General features: G+C 50.4%; 1 non-coding gene across 1 annotated transcript; it reads left to right on the top strand.

Moving 5' to 3' along the window:
• Positions 1–16,475: 16,475 nt before the first annotated feature.
• Positions 16,476–16,642, top strand: LOC126017242 (U1 spliceosomal RNA). Its single transcript, XR_007498876.1, has one exon. It is a non-coding gene; the product is annotated as a U1 spliceosomal RNA (small nuclear RNA).
• Positions 16,643–22,369: the final 5,727 nt, after the last annotated feature.

Consider the following 22,369-nt stretch of genomic DNA (forward strand, 5'->3'; position numbering starts at 1 on the left):
TCCCTTCATCTCATTATGGACTTCTTATGAGCGCCTTGGCATGAATGAAGAAACGGGGTCCTGGTCCCCCCTTTCTCCATAGGACCCTCCTGGGCCCACACGCGGGGTAGGTGCGCCGGTTCCTTTAACCCGCTTCTCTCTGCTCCTCTTCTGGCCTTGCCCACTTCCTCTTCAGGCTCTCAGGGGTCTCATGGGCCAAGTACAGGGCCGAGCTCCAGCAATTTGTGCAGGTGCAGTGGGGTCCAGTTGGAACTGCGGCACCCATGGCTCCTGGACTCCTCTCCTGCCCTCCCTCTACCTCTTGTCACTCCCCACTCCTACCCACTTCCCTTGTTGGCTGCTCCACCTGTCTCTTCCTTTGGGATTCCGTGTCTGAATTCATTTCGCCTTCTTCATTTCAAGTTCTCTCCTCGCACCCCCAAGAAGAGGTGATGCACCCTGTTGTGTGGACTGCAAGCAGGCGGAGACCTCCCTCCACTCACCATCTAAGACTATTGAGACTTGCAGGCTGGAGTGCGGTGCCGCTGTTGAGTTCTCCTTGCCTTGCAGGCCAAGCCAGCAGAAACCACTCTTCCAGGAGACCCAGAGATCAACAAGAGCCACCCGACGTGGCTGCAGGTACCTCGGTCTTCTCTACCCAGGCCGGGCTGATTTCTTCTTTCTTGGGCAGGTTTTAGAGGCCACTCAGCTCATGAAGCCAAGGTAAGTTACAGAAAGCCAGAGGCTGTGTCTCATCTCACCTGCTCACCCCCTCACTCTTGCCTATTCCGAAACGCCATGACAGAGCACCTGTCTGACACTGCAGGGGACATGGAGATGTGGGAGATGGTCTCCCAAGCTAAGGGGGATACCAGGGACCCCCATTGGAAAGGACATGGTGATCCTAGCCCTGAAACCACACCTGATGAAGCTAAGGAGCCCCCAGAGTAAATGGAGGTTCTTGGGAAAATGTTAGGACTGCAGAGATAGGGTCTTGTCCCCAACAAACTTGGGCTGAACTTCAGAGTGGCCACAGGGAAGGAGGCGAGTGGACAGTGGGGTGTGGGGGATCAGGAGGTACTGGGCACTAGTGTTAATAGCATTCATCTTTGCTAAGTATAAAACTCTAGGGGGTACCCAGACTGAGTAGGAGCCCTCCAGCTGTGCCCAACACACCGTTGGTGCTCATGGTGGGTCCATGGTGGAGAACACCTTCAAGGTTGCTGGGTGCCAATCCCCACTCGCCCATTAGTCCTGGACCCCAGAGGTTCTTTAACTCTCCACCTGGATGGATGGGAGAACCCACCAGAAAGGCCATTAGGGAGAGAAACAGAATAAGAAGAAGACAGACAAAGCCAGTACCCCTCAAAAGCAGGGGAGGTGCCAACATAACTAATGGAGCCCCTTCATGCCCAAACCAACAGCCTGAAATGTTCCCCCAACTTGCACAAGTGTGGGGTGGACTCTTAGCCCTTTGGTTTCCCCAGGGGACACTAAGGTGACAGCATGTGTCAGAGGAACTGGATAGTCTGCTAGGTCCTCCTCACTTGGCACAGAGCAAGACTGGCCTTGGGCTCTACCCAGAGTATGCCATCCCCGAAATCCATCCACTGGTACCTGAGGTGATGTGTGGGTGTTATTTTGTGAACTTTCCCTGCCCTCTGGCTGCTTAGATTGTGATTCTTGGGCCACCCTGAGCTTTTTCCATGGAGAAATGGTTCTTTGTGCCAATCAAGCAGGACCTGCAAGTTGCCACCACTCCCACAGGTGGGAAGCTACTGCCTCAGAGCAAGGTATTGTCTGTGGACTTAATCACACTCATACCAGGCTCCCAGCCCCCACAGGATTTACTCAAATGTTTCTCTTGAAGGAATTTGCTTGTCTAGTCACTATACAGGCCACCTCTGGCATTTCTCTTCTAAACCAAATGTTTACATGGCCAGACTCGGGGCACAGGAGAAGGGAAGGACTAATGAACCACCATACCCCAGCAACCAACCTACAGGGTTTCCCCCCAGAACTGCCAGGAGTGATCCCTGAGCACAGACCCAGGAGTAAGTCCTGAACACTGCTGGGTGTGGATCAAAAACTAAAAGGAAAAGAAAGAAAGGGGAGACTCAGTAGATGCCTTAACCAGAGCAGCTCATCAATTCTGCATTGTCAACCTGGACATTCCTAGGTCCCTCCTCAAGATGGCTAGTTTTCAGGTGGCCCTTGCAAAAAAGGAAACAGCCCATCCAGAGGGTTTTGTTTCGATCCCTGGTTCTCTGGGAACTGCTTCTCCTTGAAGGAGGCCGAGTGTGGAGGTGGCCTAGGAGAGCTTGGCCATTGCTCACTCATTCATTCTGTGGGTTGGCAGGGATCTACAAAACGAACTCCAGCAAATTAGGGGGATTCAAGCTAGGTCTCTGAGTAGCTGTGCTATTCCTTTGAAAACCCACTCCTGCACCATTATTCCACATGCCAGGGAGAGAATCAAATGCTCGTTCACATGAGCTGCCCCAAACGGAGGCTGGGAAGCAGAAACGTTCTGCTTTCAAGCTCTTTGACTCACAGAAAATTACACTGGTTTTGCTTACATTTTTGTTTCATTTCGAATAAAAACGTAAATTGTCGACTGCCCCTGGTGGTCAGCACTGGGGAGTGCAACATAGGCTTTGCACGTTGAATTGGGAATTCATTCCTTCCCCACTAGAACTTGACTTTAAGCTGCCCGTGTTTCTCTCGCTCTGCCCATACATGTACTCTCAACTCCCATGTTTGCTTCCTCTCAGCCTTTTGAGGTGTGGCACTGTGGCCAAGCGAAGACTGCTCCGAGGTCTGGCATGCCCCTCACCCACACCTCCTCCAGGTGCCCTCCAAGCAGGCTGCAGCCCACCCAACACCATATTGCAGACACGACCACCTAAATCTTCCTTAAGTGCGATCTTCTCGGGTTAATTAATCACCAGGCTTAAACTTGCTGTTACCAGCAGGAAGTCCGTCCTGAAGTCAGCAATGTTACGATCGCATCTTCTAATACTGTTTATCCTGCATTAGTGTTTACTTAGGGGGAAAATTGATCCGTAATTGATAATTCAGTCTTCCAGAGCTGGTGTTGGAAGCGCCTAGTGCAAGCCTTTAATAGCAAGCAAATATTTAAATCCCTTAATGGTTGCTGAATGTTGAAATGTGCGACTTTATCACTCTTTTCTTGGTTTGTTTTCTCGCTGTCGTGGTGTATTTCATTCCTTAAACTTGCAACGGAGGCTGGCGGGCTTGGAATCTAAGCTAATCCACAGAAGCTGTTTGCCCAGACACAGCAGACCTGATTAAAAAGTATTGCCATGGAAGAAAGTCTTTCTGCCTTAATCAGTCTCTGTTAGCCGGTGACGCAATGACTATCCATCTCTCTCTCTGTTTCTCTCTCTCTCTCCCTCTCTCTAGGCCTGTTTTCTCTAACCTCCTCTCCCTGAATAAAGTGATGGGGGCAGCGTTAGTGTTGCCATTAGGAGCATGAATCTTTTGTCGCTTGGACAAGGAAGGGAAAATGCCATTAGTGCCGACCAAAATGCCCTCCTTGGGTTTTTTTGCTCCTCCCTGCCTGCCAAAGCCCAGTTCTGCTGCCGAAAAGTCTCTAACCTTCACAGCTGCCCCCCGATGGCTTGGTTCTTACCACAGAGCAACAGCAACCTGGGAGATGCCTACAACAAGTTTATGGAAAATAACAGGTTTCCTTGCAGTGGCACAAAGCACTGGAAAGGGTCTCGGGGCACCTGAATCAACCCAGCCAGGATCACAGATTTTCTCTCTTCCTGGCGGCAGTTAACAAGGCAATTGCTTTGCAACAAACAGAAAACTCAAATCAAGTAGGCCCTCTAGCTGGCTGCTTCCCCAATGGGGCTTGGTGGGCATTGGCCCTGGCCTTGCCTCACTTCCAGTAGCCAGCCAGGATCTGACCAGAATCAGCACCTGCCGGAACAGACAGGCAAGGAGACTGCCGAAGGGAGAAGAGACAGGCCAGGAAGGCCTCCTGCTGGGATCTAGGTGGCGAGCTGGCCTCCCCATGTGGCTGTGAGGAACACCACCAGCTTGCTCCACCCCTACAGCCATCCCCCAGAATCAGGCTCTAGTCGGGTCCTGAGGGCCCAGTGGGGAGAACACTGCCCTTGTGTATCTGCTCAGTGAGTGGCTTTCAGTCCCAGAAGTGGGGAAGACAGCCAGGAAAAGGCAACCATGCATGCGTCTCAAGGTTGCAGCTCTGACTGTTTCTGCAGATGCATGTCCAAAGCCATGTTTCTCCGCCCGAGTGCCTCCCCACCATGCTAGTGCAAGGGGTAATCCAGCCAGCCCCTCTCCCATGCACAGCAACACAAACACACACACACACACACACACACACACACACACACCAACATAGACACTGAGTCCCAACATTTCCCTACTGTTTTCATTCTCAGCTTCTAAATGGAAACCATTAATCATACTAAATTGTGCAATGATTCCCTGATTGGGAGAATGCTGATGGCAAGAACCATTCTCCTTTGTTGTGCCAGGCAGGCAAAAGGCAGAGTCTTAGCTCGCTGCCCTACCCGGCTCCCCACTAGCGCTGACCATGTGTTTGCCCACGCAGCTGCCTCTGTGCCCACAGCTTAGCCTAACCCCGGTGGAGCCATATTCCTACTGTTGGCAGAAACTTGGGCAGCCAGCAACCCCTTCCATACAGCAGGAACCGCCAGCACGACTTATAACTCCAAGTACTCCCTGAAGTCTTTCCATTCCCAGCACCCCCTGAATAGGGTGAAGGGTGCCATAGGACACCCATAAAAAACTCAAGGTGTGGTCTGATGGGGTGGGCTATGCCCCAACCCCTGCTGCCAGCTGGGTTGCAGGAGCTGCCAGGTGCGGGTACCAAGGAAACTCTTTGCCTTTCAGAGTTTGATGTCTGCTCTGCTTTCGACAAGCCTCTTTGTAAGCCACCCCTTCAGAATTAGAATCATTTTCCAAAAGCTCTTAAGCTATGATTAATGCCAGGGCTGTTTTTAACAATCATCCTGCCAGTCTTAAGCTGTAGTCATTTTCAATAATTTGGAGTGCTCAAAGGCAAGCCAGGAGTTTGTTGACAACAAAACCTATAAGAGCACAGCCAGGCAGCCACAAAAGATGGAAAGGCAAAGGGACCATTTGGGCTGAGCTGGCTCTCAGTTCCCCAAGTTTCACCACGGAAAGTTTGATTGAATGCTCACAGTGCATCCAAGCTCCAACTGCGAACATGGCTTGGCGCAGGCGCAGGCTGCCAGGCTCTGGCTCTTGTGAGAACAAACGTTTGCAAAGCTCTAACTATACTCATGGATGGGGGTAGCTCACTCATGCCCCCACTTTGGGCCTCCCTTGTCTTCTTTGCCAGCATCAAAGATGGAGAAAGGAGGATAGTGGGTGTGCTTAGTCCCATGAAGTCTGAGCCCATCCCAGGCCAAGATGGGTTTTGCCAGCCCCTCTGGTCCTCCCAGCCACTACCCAGACATTTGCATGAAGTTACTTGCCAAGGAAACTGGCATTTCTGGGCTTGCCAGAGAGCCCGCCATAGTCACACACAGGCTGGTTACAGAATGGGAAGGTTTGCTTGGGGTGGCAGGAATTTAGGCTCCCAGATCTCTTGGCCACCCAGCTGCCACAGGAGCTATTTCTGCATGTCCCATCGATGACCTATGTAGCCTCCAGGCTTCTGGCAACCACGTAGTGCTTCCCTTCATTTCTCACATTTCCTGACTGCCTATCGACTGCTTGCAGACAGGACTTCCAGACAGGACCTCTCCAGCTCTGTGTTCATCTTGTCTTGGAGGTCCCCAACATGTTTCTTGTCCTGGCAAAACTGAGCAGGTTGCTAGGGTTGGGTCCAAGTCAGCTTTCTATCTTAGCTAAGAGGGACCTCACAAGATAATTGTGGTCTGCCATTGCTGCCCCACCCCCTGCTGAACTCTGAATCCTGCCAGGTTTTTCTGGTCACCTTGCTGAGGGCTCCTGGGGATGGTCTGGGAGTGTCATGTGCCCAGGTTGGCACCTGCCTGAGGCTCAGGCCACTCTGTCCTCTCATCCTGATTCCCTTTTGCTTGCCTTCTCCCCTCATTGAACGAGGGAACCTGGAAACCCCTCAGACCTTCTTCCAGTGGGTTCTGAGTCCTGCCTGTCACATGCTGCTTCTCAATTCCACACACCCTCATACACCAGTTCTGTGGCTCTGACCCACTCCATACTCTTTATCTTGGAGCATAATATCTTTGTCACTGGCTTTTCCAGGCCTCTCCCCAGCACCCCATTTTCTGTTCACAGAGGGAAAAAGATAGGCACCTTCCTGCTGGGAAGTTGAACTTGGCTGGCCTTGAACACAACCTGAATCCCAGTCCTAAGGATCTGCTGGCCTTCAGCGTCTTCTTTCTGTCTCCCTTTGATCTGCCACTTCTAGGGGCCCTTGTCTTCTCCCCACTCTAGTCTTTACCATTCCCACCTCTGTGCCTTGGACATTCCCAAATCAAATCAAACTTATCCATGAGTGGCTTGGCCAGGGTGAACTGGTCTCTCATACTTTCCTACCAGAGTTCATATCCCATATGTGAAGTTTCTGTTTTACCTTCCTGTCTCCCTCCATACAACAGTGACTGCACAGAGAGTGGCACCAGTTTCAGATCCAGCCTAGCACAATGTGTGGGATGAGGTTACAGAGGTGCTTAGTTCTTCCCATATGCTGATGGGCCTTTACTTCTGTCTCTGCCCTGGAAATATCCCGGGGATAAATCCTGCCTTCTTCTCACCAGCAATTCTAAGTTCCTCCAAGTCCCACTGTTGGTTCTGCTCTGTATTTTGTGTCTGTCTAGTTTTGACTCTGACTCTTGTCATCCTGGTCAGTATGTACGGTCTTCCCATCTTTCTAACTGGAGTTCTTTGCTCCAGGAAATCCAATTGCTACAGGGCTGATGTCATGGACCCATTTCTAGGGCTAATGACCTACAGTTGTACTTGCTCTGCAATATGGGGTGCCCAGGGTTCAACCCCTCATAACCCATGGTCCCTGGGACACCACAAGGAACTATACCAGAACTAACCTTTCAGGCTCTAAAATATATAAAATGCCACTGTCAAATGAAAATTCTGGGATGCTTTAGACTCTACCAAAACCTAACCCAGTCAACCACACAGACCAGCTGTTAATCTCATAAGAAGTTGTGACTGAGGTGAGATTGAACATTGGCGACCATATAGAGTTAAGCTCCCAGCTTCAAGGGGCAGCTTCAACAACCCCTTCCCTCTCCTCGTTCTTTGCATCTCATACTTCTCAAACTATACACCACGCCCTGGGTCTGCAGTGAAAAAGCCTGAAAAAAAAAACACCCTGAACGTATAATGAAGAGTCTCCAAGGATGCTGGCAAGAATCAACCAGCACTCCCTCATCCTCGTAGACTTAGGAGGCTGCCCCTCTATATCCAGAGAACACAGCAACCTTGCTTGCCTTGGCAGCAGCTGCTGGGCTCAACATGGCGGCCTGGAGCGAGGTCAGCCCTGCAGAGCAGCTCCAAGTCTGCATAGAGAAGGACTTCAGTGTTGGGCTGGGAGGTCAGCTGGCTTTGGGGGTTTGTTTTGGTGTGGGCTCAGGACAGGTCCATGGTCTGACCTCTGGATTCCTGTCTTCATGTTTGTATTTTCAGCTGTATTGATCATCCAGCCCTTGACCTTGGCAGATCTCTCCCTCTTTCTCTCTCTCTTTCTCTCTCTCTCCTTTCTCCCCTCTCCTCCTCTCTCTTCTCACTTTTCTTCTCTCTCTCCTCTCTCCCCCACTATCTTCCTCTCTCTTCTCATTTTTCTTCTCTCTCTCTCTCTCTCCTCTCTCCCTCTCCCCTCTCGCCTTCATCCTGATCATCTCCAGTGATTTGTTTATGAAGTTCTTTGACAGCCCAGATCCCTGACAATGTAAAAAGCCGGCACAATGTGGCTGGTTTTTATTGTGCTCGAAACCACCTTGACTATAAACGCCAAAAGCTGTAATAATTGACAACTAATTCCACTGTAGTTTGATGATATCCTTGCTGCACTGAGCTCATTCCCCTGTTGGCCCTTTATTTTTCCTTTAAAAATAAATAAAGGCTCCTTGGTGAAGTGTGGATTCCACTTAGCAAATACTTTTGACTTGTGTGTTGACTCTTGCGACACTTTGGGAGACCCAGGAGCCTCACCGGCCACGGGGCCCTCCAGAAAGCGACTGTGCAATTAGTACGGGAGGCCGGACTGCATGTCCCTCTCTATTTTAAGTTGGAAGTCCAACTTGGACTTGCCAGAGTGGGTGAGCCAGCCCGTTATTAAAAAAAACAATTATGCTGTTAAAAAATCCGGCACTCCGCAAGTGAGAAGCATCGATTGGCGAGGGCTGGTCAGTTATCACCAGAAGGCCCTGACAACACACTAATAGGTTTTTCTGAAGATCCAATCAAATTCTGTAGGCAGAAGCTTGAGGTGTTCCACATGGGATAATGCTTGTCCTGGCCCGTATTGATTTCAGAGGGGCACCCTCCTCTCCCCTCTCCAGGGTGCCCACTCTTCTGTGCTCCCACTTTTTTGGGGGAGGGATAATAAAGGCTTGAGCTTTGTATTTTATGTTTTCTGTCGGCTGGGGTGCCAGAGACACGAGCCCATCTGCCCTTGACGGTGCCTCTGATGTGCCACTGATGTTCACTTTTGCTGCTTTGCTTTGTCCTTAAAGTCAGTAGCTGACTCTGGCTGGCTCTCCCTGACCCTGAGCATTTATTCTAGTTTTATCTACGCCCTGCCAGCAGCACCTCTTGGAAGAAATTTGGTTAGAATTTGGTTAGGATGCTGGGAACATGGGATGAAGGGCTTGATGTCCCACACCCCCAAGCCCCACCCCTGACCTGGACAAGGTGTTGATCTGTAAGACTGTGTTTGTATGTGTTGTATATATGTGATGTTGCAAATGTGTGTGACATTTGATGCATATGTGGGGTAAGGATGTATGCAGTGGACAGTACATGGATCTGATGTGTACATGTGAGTGGTGGTATATGTGGGTGAGGGCATATGCGGCGAGTGTGTGTGCATGTGATTGTGTGTGTATGTGTGTAGGGAGGGAAACCTGGCACCAAATAACACTACAGGTCTCTCTCTAGACAAATCAGACCCCAGGGCATTGGATTGGGGGTCTGAGAAGAAGCCACCCTATTCCCACCTGTGTAAAGATGTTGTGTTGACCCCAGTGGCCCTGAACGAGCAGTGGGACCTCATAGCATCCAGGATCCAGCGTGGCTTTTCAGGGCCTGCCACCACGCCATGAGACACAGCTTCCCACCCCTGCCTGAGTCCCTGCAGACCCTTCCCAGGCTTTTCAGGGCCCTCCTCTCGCCCAATCTCTGAAGGGTTCTGGCACTGCCATTTTCTATTGGGAAATGAAGACCTACACATATGCCGGCTGAAGGTCATGGGTGAACCTCATGTGGGATACAGGCCTCTTTGGCTTCTCTCACTCAGGTTTTGAAGTGTGTTTATCCATCCCATTACCCACTGTCAGTGTCGTAGACAGGTTCCTCTAACACAGTCACACAGAGGTGGTGTTAGACCCTCAATTTTGTTTCTCATGGTGATCCCATAGGGGTCAGTTCTGCCTCCCAGGGAAGACCTCAAATTCCCAGAACTTAGGACTCCTCCCCAGATGCCTGAGCCAGAGTAGGTACCCCTGATTTTTCATCCCTGGCAGGACCCTTCAGGCAGCAGGCCTCTGAGAGCAAGAAGGTTACCTGGAGGACCCCCAAATGCAGCCCTGCCCATCTCCACGTACTCAGCAACTCTGGGGGATCCATGTGCCAGGGAGTCCTGGGGAGACTAGGTAATCCCCCACATACAAACCTAGCTGGTATCAGAAATGGTGCTGGAATGGGGCCAGGGATCAGCCCTCCACACACACCCAGACTGCACAAGCCAGGAAGATATGCCAGAAGTGGCCACTACATTTGAGACATCCTCTGGCTGGAAGGAGGTTGACAGGACAGTGATTGTTGGCCTTTTGGCAGCCCAAAATCCTCCTCATATGTGAGGAAGCTCAGCTCTGAAGGCCTGTGCAAGAGACTGAGGCTGCCCCTCTGAGACCACCAGGGGAGGGAAGGCTGTTGTTTTAGATTTGGAAATCAAAATCATGGGGCACTGCCCCTGGGCACACAAACTCAGGCTCCATGCAGTGGCAGTCACCCCCTTCTCCCAGCTCTAGGGCTCCCCTAGATACTGGTCAGGAGGACACAGAGCTGGAGGGGCCTCAGGAGCAAATTGATGTAGCTCAGCCCCTGATCTGGGGGCAACAAATGTTGCCTGGGTTGGGGCCTGGGCTCCCCATCACCTGTGTCCCCAGTGTCCTCTCCAGTGTTGCCCTGATTGACCAGCGAGGAGGATGGAGACGTAGCTCTGAGGCTCCTGTTTCTAGGCCACCAACCCATGGGCACCCTGCACTGAAGGAAAGGTGCTGTGAAGCTGGTTCTCCAGCCTCCTAGGCATCCCCCAGAGACTTTAAGTGCAGGACCAAGAGACAGAGAGGATTATTTAGGCCAAGGGAAGGGTGGCAAAAAAACATGGGCAGGCAAAGTTGCCTGAGCAGAGGCCCTGGGTCATGAGAGATCAGTTCAGGGGCCCACCCTGGGCTAACTGTACTGAGGGGTTCCACAGATGGTGAGGGATTGGAGGTTCACCCTCAAACAGAAAGCAAATTGGAATTCACAACAAGGCAACTCCAAAAAAAACTGCTTTTAAAATTGCTTTAAGGAGCTAGGGAGATAATACAGTGGGTAGGGTGCTTATCTTGCATGCAGCCAGCTCAGGTTGAATCCTTAGCATCTCATATGGTCCCTTGAGGACCTATTCCTGAGCATAGAGCCAAGAGTAAGCCCTGAGCATTGCCAGGTGTAACCCCACACCTAATAAAAAACATCTTAAATAAAAATATAAAAATTTTATATATGCTTTGAAAGGACAGAGAGAGCCCAACAGGCTAGGTCAAGTTTTACATGAGGAAGGTCAAGGTCCAAACCCCAGGACCCTGGGCACAAACCACAATGTTATAAATCAAAACATATAGAAGGTGTTTTGAGCTGCCTCCTCATCTGCCTGATAAACAGGTTTGCCTTGTCTCTCGGGAGGCGAAGAGGAATGAAGCTCTGAGCAGCGTCTCGTCCACAGGTGCTCCATCCTGGTGGCCTAAACCAGTTCAGGAAACTGTTGCTGGGTCTGAACTAGAGACTCAATGCTTCTGTAACAACATGGCAGCTGCTGTTGGGAGGCCCACCCTCCACAAAAGCACTAGGGAGTCATACTTCTGTCACTGGTGGGACCCCATAGGCCCATCTACCAGTGGCCAGAGGGAAGGCCCTAGTACCTCCATGGCCTCCCCCATCCACTCCTTCCATCCACTCCATCATTCATCCACTCCCTCTGTCATCTTTTCTCCCTCTCAACATTTCCTCTCTCCAATCCCTCCCTTATCCACTCCCGCCATCCACTCCTTCCATCCACTTCCTCTATCCACTCCCTTCAAGGCACTAAAAGAAGCAGGGTAGAGCAATAGGGCAGTGTACAGCTGTCCTAGTTCAATTCCCAGCACTCTATATGGTCCCTAAATGAGCCAGGAATTATCCCTGAGCACAAAGCCAGGAATAAGCCTTGAGAACCATTTGTGGTGGTCTAGGAGCCTAAACAAACAAACAAACAAACAGTTTCCAGGGCCTGACCTTGGCACATCTTCCTATGGGAACAAGGGTGAATTATTCCTCAGCTTGCTCAGGGGCTCAGAGGATCTGGAACCCACAACAGGGACCATGGAGGATCACAGGTTCTTTCTTCTCCCCGCCTTAATCTCCACTCAGCCTATAGTCCACCCTCAAAGCACACAGATGCCTGGTTCAAAACCCCTGGGAATCAATGAGGTGTCTGCCACCAAGACACCATTGCACTTGGCACAGCTAAAGGCGACAGGCACCAGGTACCCAGGTGGGCATGCAGGAGTGTGCCCCACTCCTGCGACACTGCAGCCAGCCTGCACAGTGCCCAGAGCAGCAGATGGCATGGAGCAGCGTGTGTGTACAATATTGATGAAATGTGAGCTGAGCCGCACTGAGCGCAAGGGGCCCAGGCAGCCGCTCAGCCCCGCATGGTGAACAAGATTGTAATTGGGGTAGTTCCAATTTACCAACCATTTGCAAAAGATTACATACCTCTCACATATTATCCTCTCCTAATCTTACTTTAATGAACACTACTCTATCTGGATGTATAATTTCAGGGCGGTGGGGGGAAAACAATTTCTAGTTCTAGAATGCAACGCTGGAGCTAATACATTAACATCCAAATTAGAGAGAGGGAGAGTAATCGTCAGATCTATAGCTCTGGTAGTTTAAGGCCCTCCTCCCCTTCCCCCAGGCATAGGCCGGCACTATGGGGCCCTTTAAGTGAACCCACCAAGGAGGAAGAAGAGGTAGAGGGTATGAGGGGCAGCTGGCTGAGAAGGCCACTTCAGTGGAGAAGGGAGCCTCAGAGAGAGAGTGCAGGGAGGGAGGCATAGAGCATCGCTAGGAACCACTCCCACGCGCAGATCCCAGAGCATCCCCAAACCTTCACCCAAAGAAGTCCTGCTTTCATGGAAAGAGAAACTGTGCCAACTGTGAGGTGCTTGCCAAGGCCAGTCTCCTGCAGCCTGAGATTTATGAAAGGACCATGCACCCTCCAAATGGAGGATGCAAACAGCCCTATCCGCTTTGGGGTTCTTGGAGGTCTGTTTGTCCATGCATGCATGTGCATATGTGCTTATGTGTGACACAAGGCTTGTAGGGAGCAGAGCACACCCAGAGACACCCCCTCCCAGAGCTGACTGGAAGCTCTTCAACCCGATACTCCTCCCCCAGGGTGGAAGGCTCTGAAGACTCAGGACAGCCTGAAAACATTACCCACGGAGCTCACCCTAGCTGCCTATCGGGCTTGAGGGAGAGACTCAGGGCTATGCCCTAGCGTTCACCATAGTCCCCAATATTCAGGGTGAGTTTCACACAGAAATGCTCCAGGCACCTCCCATGTGCCAGGCTAGGAGCTCTGAGGTCAGAACTCTGGCAGTTCTCCGGTACTCCCCCACTCCAACCCTCCTGTAAGGTAGGGGTCTAGAAGATGGTCCAGTCCTTGTCCTTGTGTTTGGAGCCTCTTGGGGTCCCTCTTGTGTTCCTGCCCTGCTCCTAGATGTTTGTCAGGTTCTGCCTGGAGCCCATCGTCTAGCACCACATTTATGCACCCATGCCCCAGTGCTAAACTTGCTTCTCTGCACTCTGCCTGGGTCAGCCAAGAGTGGGCATCTTCTGTGCTGAGAAAGAAAGGTTTCATGAAATTTAGGGGTGCAAGTTTAGAAGAGGGATGTGCTGCTTCACATGCATTCCCTTATCCCCAGGCATAAAGGCAGCTACCCTAGCCTCTGCACCTTTTACCCAGGTACCTCTGCAACTGGTGAAAAGTATGCGCCTCCCACCCCCGCCCCATATTTATCCAACCGTGCCAGACAGACCTCACCTTGCCTGCTCATACTGACCCTCCCTAAGCCCTGATAGCTGGCCCTGGCTTATGTCTTTGCCTTGCAAGCCTGCCGTCATGGGGAGAGATCTGGGCTATAGAGTTAAGTAAGATGCAAGATGAGATGCTGGAGATAGCACAGCAGGGAGAGCATTTGCCATGCATGACCCAGGTTTGATTTCCGGCATCTCATATGGTCCTGAGCTTGCTAGGAGTAATTTCTGAATAGAGTTAAGGAGTAAGCCCTGAGTGCTGCTGTGTGTGCTCCCTTCAAAAAAAAAAAAAAAAAGATACAAGATGTGGAGTATCGGGCCCGGAGAGATAGCACAGCGGCGTTTGCCTTGCAAGCAGCCGATCCAGGACCAAAGGTGGTTGGTTCGAATCACGGTGTCCCATATGGCCCCCTGTGCCTGCCAGGAGCTATTTCTGAGCAGACAGCCAGGATTAACTCCTGAGCATCGGCCGGGTGTGGCCCCCCCCCAAAAAAAAAAAGATGTGGAGTATCCCTCCCCCAACACCCTTACCTAAGCTTCCTTTTGAGATATTAATTCCACCTGGATGATCAGACCTGCCTACACCTGGGTTGGGCAGGCTATTTTAAATAAAGAATAAAAGGTATTGGCTTGGGGGAGGAGAGAGAGAAAGACACATAAAGGAGGAAGCAGCAAAAGCCTGACAGAGAGGAGCAGCAGAAAGTTTAGCAGAGAAACACACATGAGAAGCATATGAAGCAAATGAAGCACCTGAGAAGTATATATGGCAGAGAGAGCCATGGAATAAAAGCAAGCTGACTGATAAAATTTTAACTGACTATTGTGAATTATTTCTTTGCCACTATCTGCATTATCAGACCCGTTCGCCTGAGGGGTTAGGAACACGGTACCTGGGGTGGCTTTACCCAACACGTGGAACTTTATACTGTATACTTTATTTTTTTGTTTATTTGGTTGGTTTGCTTTTGGGCCACACCTGGTGACTCTTAAGGTTTACTTCCAGCTATGATCTCAGAAATTGCTCCTGGTTTGGGGGATCATATGGGACACCGGGAATCGAACTGAGGTCCGTCCTGGGCCAGCCATGTGCAAGGCAAATGCCCTACCACTGCACTATCGCTCCAGCCCCTATACTTTATATTTTAATCAACTGGTGTCCGAACAGGGACACGGGACCCGATAATCCGAGAAGACCTCAACGATGGTGAGTGCCTGGACCCACTGGTGGCTAGTCACAGCCTTTTTGAGCTGGACTGAGAATGGAGAGGCCAGAATATTGACCCACGTGGAGCCTGTTCTGAACATGGCAGAGACCCCATCAGGCACGACAAAAGCAGGCTGTGAAGCGAATAGAGCTGAAAACTTGGAGCAGTCACCAGATGATGAGACCCACAGCCCTTCTTCTACCAAAGGTGCTTTTTCTGAGGACCTCAGCCTCCCAATCTGCAGAAACCTATAGAAATCACTGACTGGGAAGAAGCCAGAAAGGAAGCTTCAATGGAAGGGGAGTTTCCAGCCCAAATTCGGGCCCAGGTAATCTTGGCAGCCTAACATAGAAGAAGAAGAAGGTGGAGATTGAGAGCACGAGCCCAGCCGAAGCCCAATGGAGGAGAAGCTATTTTTCAAAACCTTCTGCATCTTAACTGTGTTTCAGGTTAATCCCCTGACCCTACTTGCATCAGTCATTATCTTGCTGGTTAAAATGTGTTTTATCTGAATGGATCTTACTATTTTTGGTCTAAGCCCCACTCACTGCAAACAAAAATTTTGTATCTAACTTTAGTGGTTTATTATTAGTTTGTACAATTCTGGGGGAATGTATAATGTTGTTGGTTTTAAGGTTCTGAGCTATCCTAATGAATGTTTTCCAATTGCTATGATGTTTCATTGTGTATCTTAGGTAGCAACTTATTTTCAAACTGTATTATCTGCATATATGTGCTTGTGATTTCGTTTAGAGAAGTTTATGGAAAGTAACTTGGCTGTTCTAGACTTATTAGCAGTACTTGGTGTGATAATGCTAGGGATTTTCAAACAATAAATGTATCTGCAGAGAAGTTCTAATGTTTATGCTTAGAAAAGTCGAGGAAAAATTTTGCGATGTATAACATATGAAAAAGGCTGATTGTTTTGAGAAGAATTGTATACAAATTAAACTTTAAGTTCTGATATGAAGTTTCCACCTCTGGCGTGGAATAAGAGAACAAAAGTTTTGTAACTTTTCTAATTTTTTGTTTTGTTTTGTAAAACAAAGAAGTGGAACATGTGGGGTATCCCTTCCCCTTACCTAAACTTCCTTTTGAAATGTTAATCCCACCTGGATTAACCTGGATGGTCAGACCCGCCCACACCTGGGTTTTGAATAAAGAATAAAAGGTGCTGGCTTGGAGGGAGTGGAGAGAGAAAGACACATGAAGGAGGATGAAGCAAAAAAGCCTGAGAGGGTCAGCAGAAAGTTTAGCAAAGAAGCACATATGAGGAAATGCATATGGCGGACAGAGCCATGGAATAAAAGCAAGCTGACTCTGATGAAACTTCAACTGACTGCTTGTGAATTATTTCTCCCCCACTATCTGCATCATCAGACCCGTTCTCCTGAGGGGTTAGAAACAGGTGCCTGGGTTGGCCTCACCCAACATGTAGACATTTATACCATATTCTTTATATTTTAATTAACAACAGAGGAGGAAAAATGGGGCTGGGCACTTGCCTTGCAGGAGGCCAACCTGGGTTTGATCCCCAGCCTACTACTCTATGGTCTCCTGAGCCCCACCAGGCATAATATCAATACTTGAGCATAGAGTCAGGATTAACCCCTGAGCATTGTGGGCTGTGGTCTCAAAACAAAAAAAAAAAAAAAAGAAGGAAGGAAAGGAGGGTTGAGGCTCAGACACAATTTCTTTGAACTTCTAGGTGTAAGAGAAGCCCAGGGTATCCTTACCTGGCAGGGGAGATACCATGATCACGAAGGTGGTTTCCCCAGGGCGAGGATTATCCATTGCACTCCGGATGTGCTGACCCCTGCGATTTCCTCCAAATGTGGGAAACTCGACTGCATAAAATTTGTGGTAGTGGGGGACTGCGTTTGTGCTCTCCCCTGGAAAAAAATAAAAGGCCCAGGGTGTTGATGATGTAGGAATGACCATTCCTGTGTGCTGGGGAATGAGACATTTTCATGATCCACTGGCCCTTCTTTCCCTGCAGCCCGCTTTAAAACAAGGCAACAGGGGCTCTGAGATACCAGAGAAGCCAGGCTGGGTCCAGGGGAAGATTGGCATTCAGAAGAGAAAACAGGCCCGAGCTGGCGAGCAAGCAGGGCACATCTACATGTGGAAGGCTTAGTTCCTTCCTCAGACCATGTACTCAGACCTCAGCACTGAGCAGGAGTAGCCTGGTTAAACCCTCTGCCGGCTGGCTTTAACAAAAGAGAGTGCCTTGGTGCCAAGGTGAGTATCCTCCAGACTGGGGTACTCTCCAGCACCCATGTGCTAGCTAGAGGTGCCCTGACAAAGCTACCATTTGTCCCAGACCACGCTATCACTGCAGTTTTTTTTTAGGGCTTCCCAGAAAAGAAAAGTCCGAAATTTCTGTTTTAGTGTAGTTGTATGTTTTAATAACTAAATTCTGAGACTCTTACTTTTTTTTGAGTTTGGGGTCACACTCAACAGTGTTTGGGGGTTACTCCCTGGCTCTGGACTCGGAGATCACTCCTGATGGTGTTTGGGGAACCATGTGGGATGCTGGGGACCCAACCCCGATCAGCAGCATGTGAGGTAAATGCCCAACCACTATACTATGTCTCCTGCCCCTGCAGTCCTTTATCTTTTGGACACTTTCTAAGTTAATCACTGGCTTCTACTACTTCGCACCTCTGTGTGGTTTGGATTCACCTCCCCTCCCTACCACCAAGACCCCAAAACCATCCAAATGAATTGTTTTAGTTCCCCATCCTGTTTCCTTTGAGGATTTTCTGCTTTTCACAGAGTTTTCTGGTTTGCAGTGGGTTATGATATTGTTTGTGGAGGAGAGGGGTGGGGAGAGACACACCCAGCGACACTTAGGACTTACCCTGGCAGTGAGCTCAGGCATCACTCCTGACAGTGCTTGAAGAACCAGAGTTATCCACATACATAACAAGGCTGTCCTGTCTCTTAGGTCCTTTGCAGTGGCTCTGGATCTGGCAATGCCCCTGGGCCACACCCTTGTGTCCTATGCCCAAATTTGCCTGTAACTGCCTGGAGGTACTCAGGAATTTGACTGCAGGCCCCAGAAAGCTATTAAGGCCCAGTCTGCAGACTGGGGTGGAGGCCTTGGCACAAAGCTGCCACTAATGTAACAGGTACACTGGGTTTTTCTCCCCATTTCTCTGCCCCCTACTATTTTGGTTACTGGCTTTGTGAAATCTTTTTTAAGTAAAAGAAGGGAGGGAAGCCATGGCCATGGCAAGGCTCCAAGCTTCTCTTAATTGCAAATTCCCTTAAGTGCCACTTCCCCGGGCTCTGGCCTGCCAGGCTGATTTTTAATAGGCACGCAATGATTTCCAGCCTCTACTGCTTTTCTCTTTGGTGCTTCTGCAAATCCTGGTCTGTCCTCTTGCCGGGTAAGGGATAGCTAGGGAGCATATCTGGGTGAGCCCTACCCACTCTTTCCTAAGATAAAAGAACAAGGAATGGAGGGTGAGATAAAAGGGTAAAGGGAGTGAGAAGGGGAAGAAGGAAGAAAGGGAAAGAAAGGGAAAAGGAGAGAGGATCAAGGAGATGGGGAGAAAGAGGAGAAATAATGGAAATTGAAGGCTGGGGAATTAGCTTTCCCAAGGAGGGTAGAAATTGTGGGGATCCCTTCAGGTTGATAAAATATTAAAATGCACACTCTGTTCTCCACTCCTCTGTTACCCACCTCTTTCCTATCCCAGGGGAAAGGGGAGAGTACATGATATATTGGGGGGGGGGAGGTATTGCCTTCAGACCCTCACTGGGCTCTCTGGCATTTGTTTGCCTTGGTGGGTGTCCTTATTAGGGAGATGTAAGTATTTTGAATAACACCTTGGGCCAAAGTATGAAGGAAGTGGGAGATGGTCCGACCCCACCTCATTCATGAAGGCAAAGGAGGACAGTGGGCGTCATAAGGTAAACCCCCTACCCCACATAGCCTGAATGTCAGGTTCTGCTTTTGATAAGGGACCTCGCTGAGCACAGCTACCTTGTAGGCACCCAGGAGTGTGAACACAGCCATCCCCTTCAGACCCCGAGCCACAACTTCTCTCTAAATCTGGCTTAGGGGGAGCCTGTAGCTCCTAGGGTCCCTGGTTCTGCTTAGTGGATTTGAGAAAGTTGCTACTACACTGCAAGGGGACCCTTCTGGAAACAGGCACTGGTGACAGGGAGGGAAGGGAGGACCAGAGACAGGACCCATCTGACATTTCACTGCCCCCTCCCCATCAGCCCTTTGTGGGGACAGCAGCCTTGGGCCCAGGAACTGGTATTCTGAAGGCACTGGGCATGGATGATGGGGGCATTGTGGGAAGGTCTGGAAGATCCTCCCAGGCATGATGGGTGATATCTCCTCTCTAAAAATGAAGTAGAGACAAGGATGGTTCCCTGCTGTATGGGGGGGACAGTGCTTTGTTTGGGGAATAGTGGATTTAGAGTCACCCCAGTCACCGTCATTGTACCCCACTGCCCTTCCCAACAGGAGGCAGGATCAGTGACAACTGTGCTGTAAAGGGCTGGATGAGTCACCCACTGCCCCATCCCAAGCTCCCTCTGAACCCCATGAGTTCCTCTCCATCTGTACCCCACATACAGGCCCACTTGAGCTCTTTGTGCCTTTGGGGACTTGCCTGATAGTGCCCAGGGCTGTTCTTAGCTCTATGCTTGGTGTGAGGCCTGGCTTGGCAGGGCTTGTAAGGTGCCAGTGGGGGACTATAGGCTGAGTCAGGGATCTGTCCAGGGTCAGGCATGTCCATGGTGAGAACCTTAACCCTGTCCCCTCGCTGCTCACAGCAAAGTTGGTCTCTAGCCAGAAGTGCACCTAAACCCAAGTGTACCTCATTCCTCCCCAATTCTGTCTGGTTCTTGCATTAGTTATAGTGGGGAGAGGAAGAACATGGAGCAAATGGTCTTGAGCCTCTCAGTTTCCACCTCATGAGGCCCCTGGCACCCCCAGTCAGAGTAAAGAGGCAGCAGTGAACTAGAGGAGTCTCGTGCTCTGCTTCAGGAAACTCCACGAGGGTTGCCCTTTGCCACTTTACTGCATACCAGCTCAGGGTCAACCCCATCCCATTTCTGTAAACTCTTTTTTTGTTGTTGTTTTTTGGTTTGTTTGGGTTGTTTTTTTTTGGGGGGGTTCACACCCAGCAGTGCTCAGGTGTTACTCCTGGCTCTCTGCTCAGAAATTGCTCCTGGCAGGCACGTGGGACCATATGGAATGCCTTCTGCATGCAAGGCAAACGTGTTACCTCCATGCTATCTCTCCGGCCCCTTCTGTGAATTCTTTTTTTTTTTTTTTGGTTTTTGGGCCACACCCAGCTGTGCTCAGGGGTTACTCCTGGCTGTCTGCTCAGAAATAGCTCCTGGCAGGCACGGGGGACCATATGGGACACCGGGATTCGAACCAACCACCTTTGGTCCTGGATCGGCTGCTTGCAAGGCAAACACCGCTGTGCTATCTCTCCGGGCCCCTTCTGTGAATTCTTAAGAGTCAAAATCCTAACTCACTTTGCCTTTCTGTCCAGTGATCAGTAGATGTGGGCACAGCGACAGGCCAGCATCAGCATGAGCCACAATGAGATCCCCTTTCTCTCCCACTTTGTTCCCTCTGGGGCTCCTGCACTCTCTGGCTTGGGAGCAAAATCCTGGGAGTTTGGGTCCGAGCCCACCCTTGGCCCTGCCCGGTCACAGCGACCCTGGCTGGACTGTGGCTTCTTCCTCTGCTCTGTGCATGCACCTGTCCTCCCTCTGCCACCTTTCCCAGGGCCCCCAGGTCCAGCCGCACCATCTGGCCTGGTTTGGGCTGCCCTGAACTCCTCCAGGGGCCTGCAGCCAGAGACTTCTCTGCTCCAGAGGCCGGGCCAGGGGGAGAGAATTGGAGGAGACAGTTGGGGAGCCTTCTCTGAAATGGGGGGTGTGGGGCTGCCCATGTTCCTGGCCTTCCTCTTTCCTCTGGGGAACTTCCCCCTAAAATATCTCTCTTTTCCTCCCTCCCTCTCTCTCTACCTTTCTCCCTCCTTCCCTCCCTCTTTCCCTCTCTCCTTCCTTACCTCTCTCCCTCCCTCTCTCCATCCCTCTCTCCCTCCCTCTCTCCCTCCCTTCCTCTATCCATCCTTCCCTCCTTCCTTCTTCCCTTCTTCCCTCCTTCCCTCCCTTCCTCACTCCCCCTCCCCATTCACACTCAACCAGCAGGCACTTCACTGTCCTGTCGAAAGGGCCGCTTCCATTTGCTTTCATATATTCATTTGAAATGACTCCTCCAATATGTAATCTTTATCAGGACCTGGAAGCCTGATATTTGTTTTGCGGGTCACTTGCTCATCCATTTTCCTGGAAGCTCTGGCAGGAGGCTGGAGAGACCCCTCCCCTCAGGGTGCTGCTATCAACATTAGTCCTGGAGACAGGAGGACAAATCAGAGCCCAGCGGGAGACCAGCCCAGAAGATCAATGTGGCAGGAGGCTGAGGAGGGGCCCAGCGGCAGCCCTTTGTAGCGGGTGGTTCCAGGTCCCTGGTGGGGTGCGGGCGCCCAATTGGACTTCTGCAGAGTTGACACTTGTGAGCTTTGGCAAAGGGCAGGGATGTGGGAGATGTACCCCAGTTGCTGCTTTCCTGTCCCTAGGGGTGAACAACCAAGTAGTGTGTTTGCACTCTAGATTGTGTTTGTGGTGTGTCTGCATTCTGTTCCCAGGGTTGGACCCCTGGGGGAATATTGGGGTGGGGGAGAGTGAACTGCAAGAAACATTGCAGCAGCTGTGGGCAGGGGTGTCCTTGAACACACAAACACTGGTGCCAGGGCATGGAGACCATCATCAGCTCTCAAGAAAGTGGTAGCAGAACGGCAAATATGGTGCTGCTGCTTCATGTTGTTGTTCTTCCTTTTCCTCTTCCTCCTCCTCCCTTTCCTCTTCCTCTTCTTCCTCCTTCTCTTCTTCTTCCTTCTCTTCTTCCTCCTTCTCTTCTTCCTCCTCTTCCTGTTCCTTTTCCTCCTCTTCTTCTACCCCTTCCCTTTTTCCCTTCTCCTCCTCATCTTTCTTCTTCTTTTCTTCCCCTTCCTCCTCCTCACCTTCCTTTTCCTCTTTTTCCTCCTCCTTGTCCTCTTCTTTCTCCTCTTTCTCCTCCTCTTCCTGTTCCTTTTCCTCCTCTTCTTTCCCCTCTTCTTCCTCCTCTTTCTCCTCCTCTTCCTGTTCCTTTTCTTCCTCCTCTTCCCCTTCCCTTTACCCTTCTTTTTTTCCTTTCTCCTCCCCCTCTTCCTTCTTACCCTTCCTCCTCTTCCTATTCCTCCTCTTTTTTCTCCTCTTCTTCCTTTCTCCTCCTCTTCCTGTTCCTTTTCTATTCCTCTTCTTTTCTTTCCCTTACCCTTCTCTTCTTCCTTCTCCTTCCTTTCTTCCCTTTTCTCCTCCCCCTCTGCTTCTTGCTCTTCCTCTTCCCTTTTCCCTTCTCCTCCTTTTCCTCCTCCCACCTCCTTCCTCTGTGCACAGGGATCTCTCCTGGTGGCTCCTGGGGTGCCAGGGAGTATACTTAAGTCATTACCTGCAAGGCAAGTGCCTTACCCACTATTCTATCTTTCTAGCCCTGCAAACACATTTCTTATCCTTCCCTCACTTAAAAAAAAAAAAGA

The sequence above is a fragment of the Suncus etruscus genome, chromosome 8, assembly GCF_024139225.1.
Source record: "Suncus etruscus isolate mSunEtr1 chromosome 8, mSunEtr1.pri.cur, whole genome shotgun sequence".
Lineage (NCBI taxonomy): Eukaryota > Metazoa > Chordata > Mammalia > Eulipotyphla > Soricidae > Suncus > Suncus etruscus.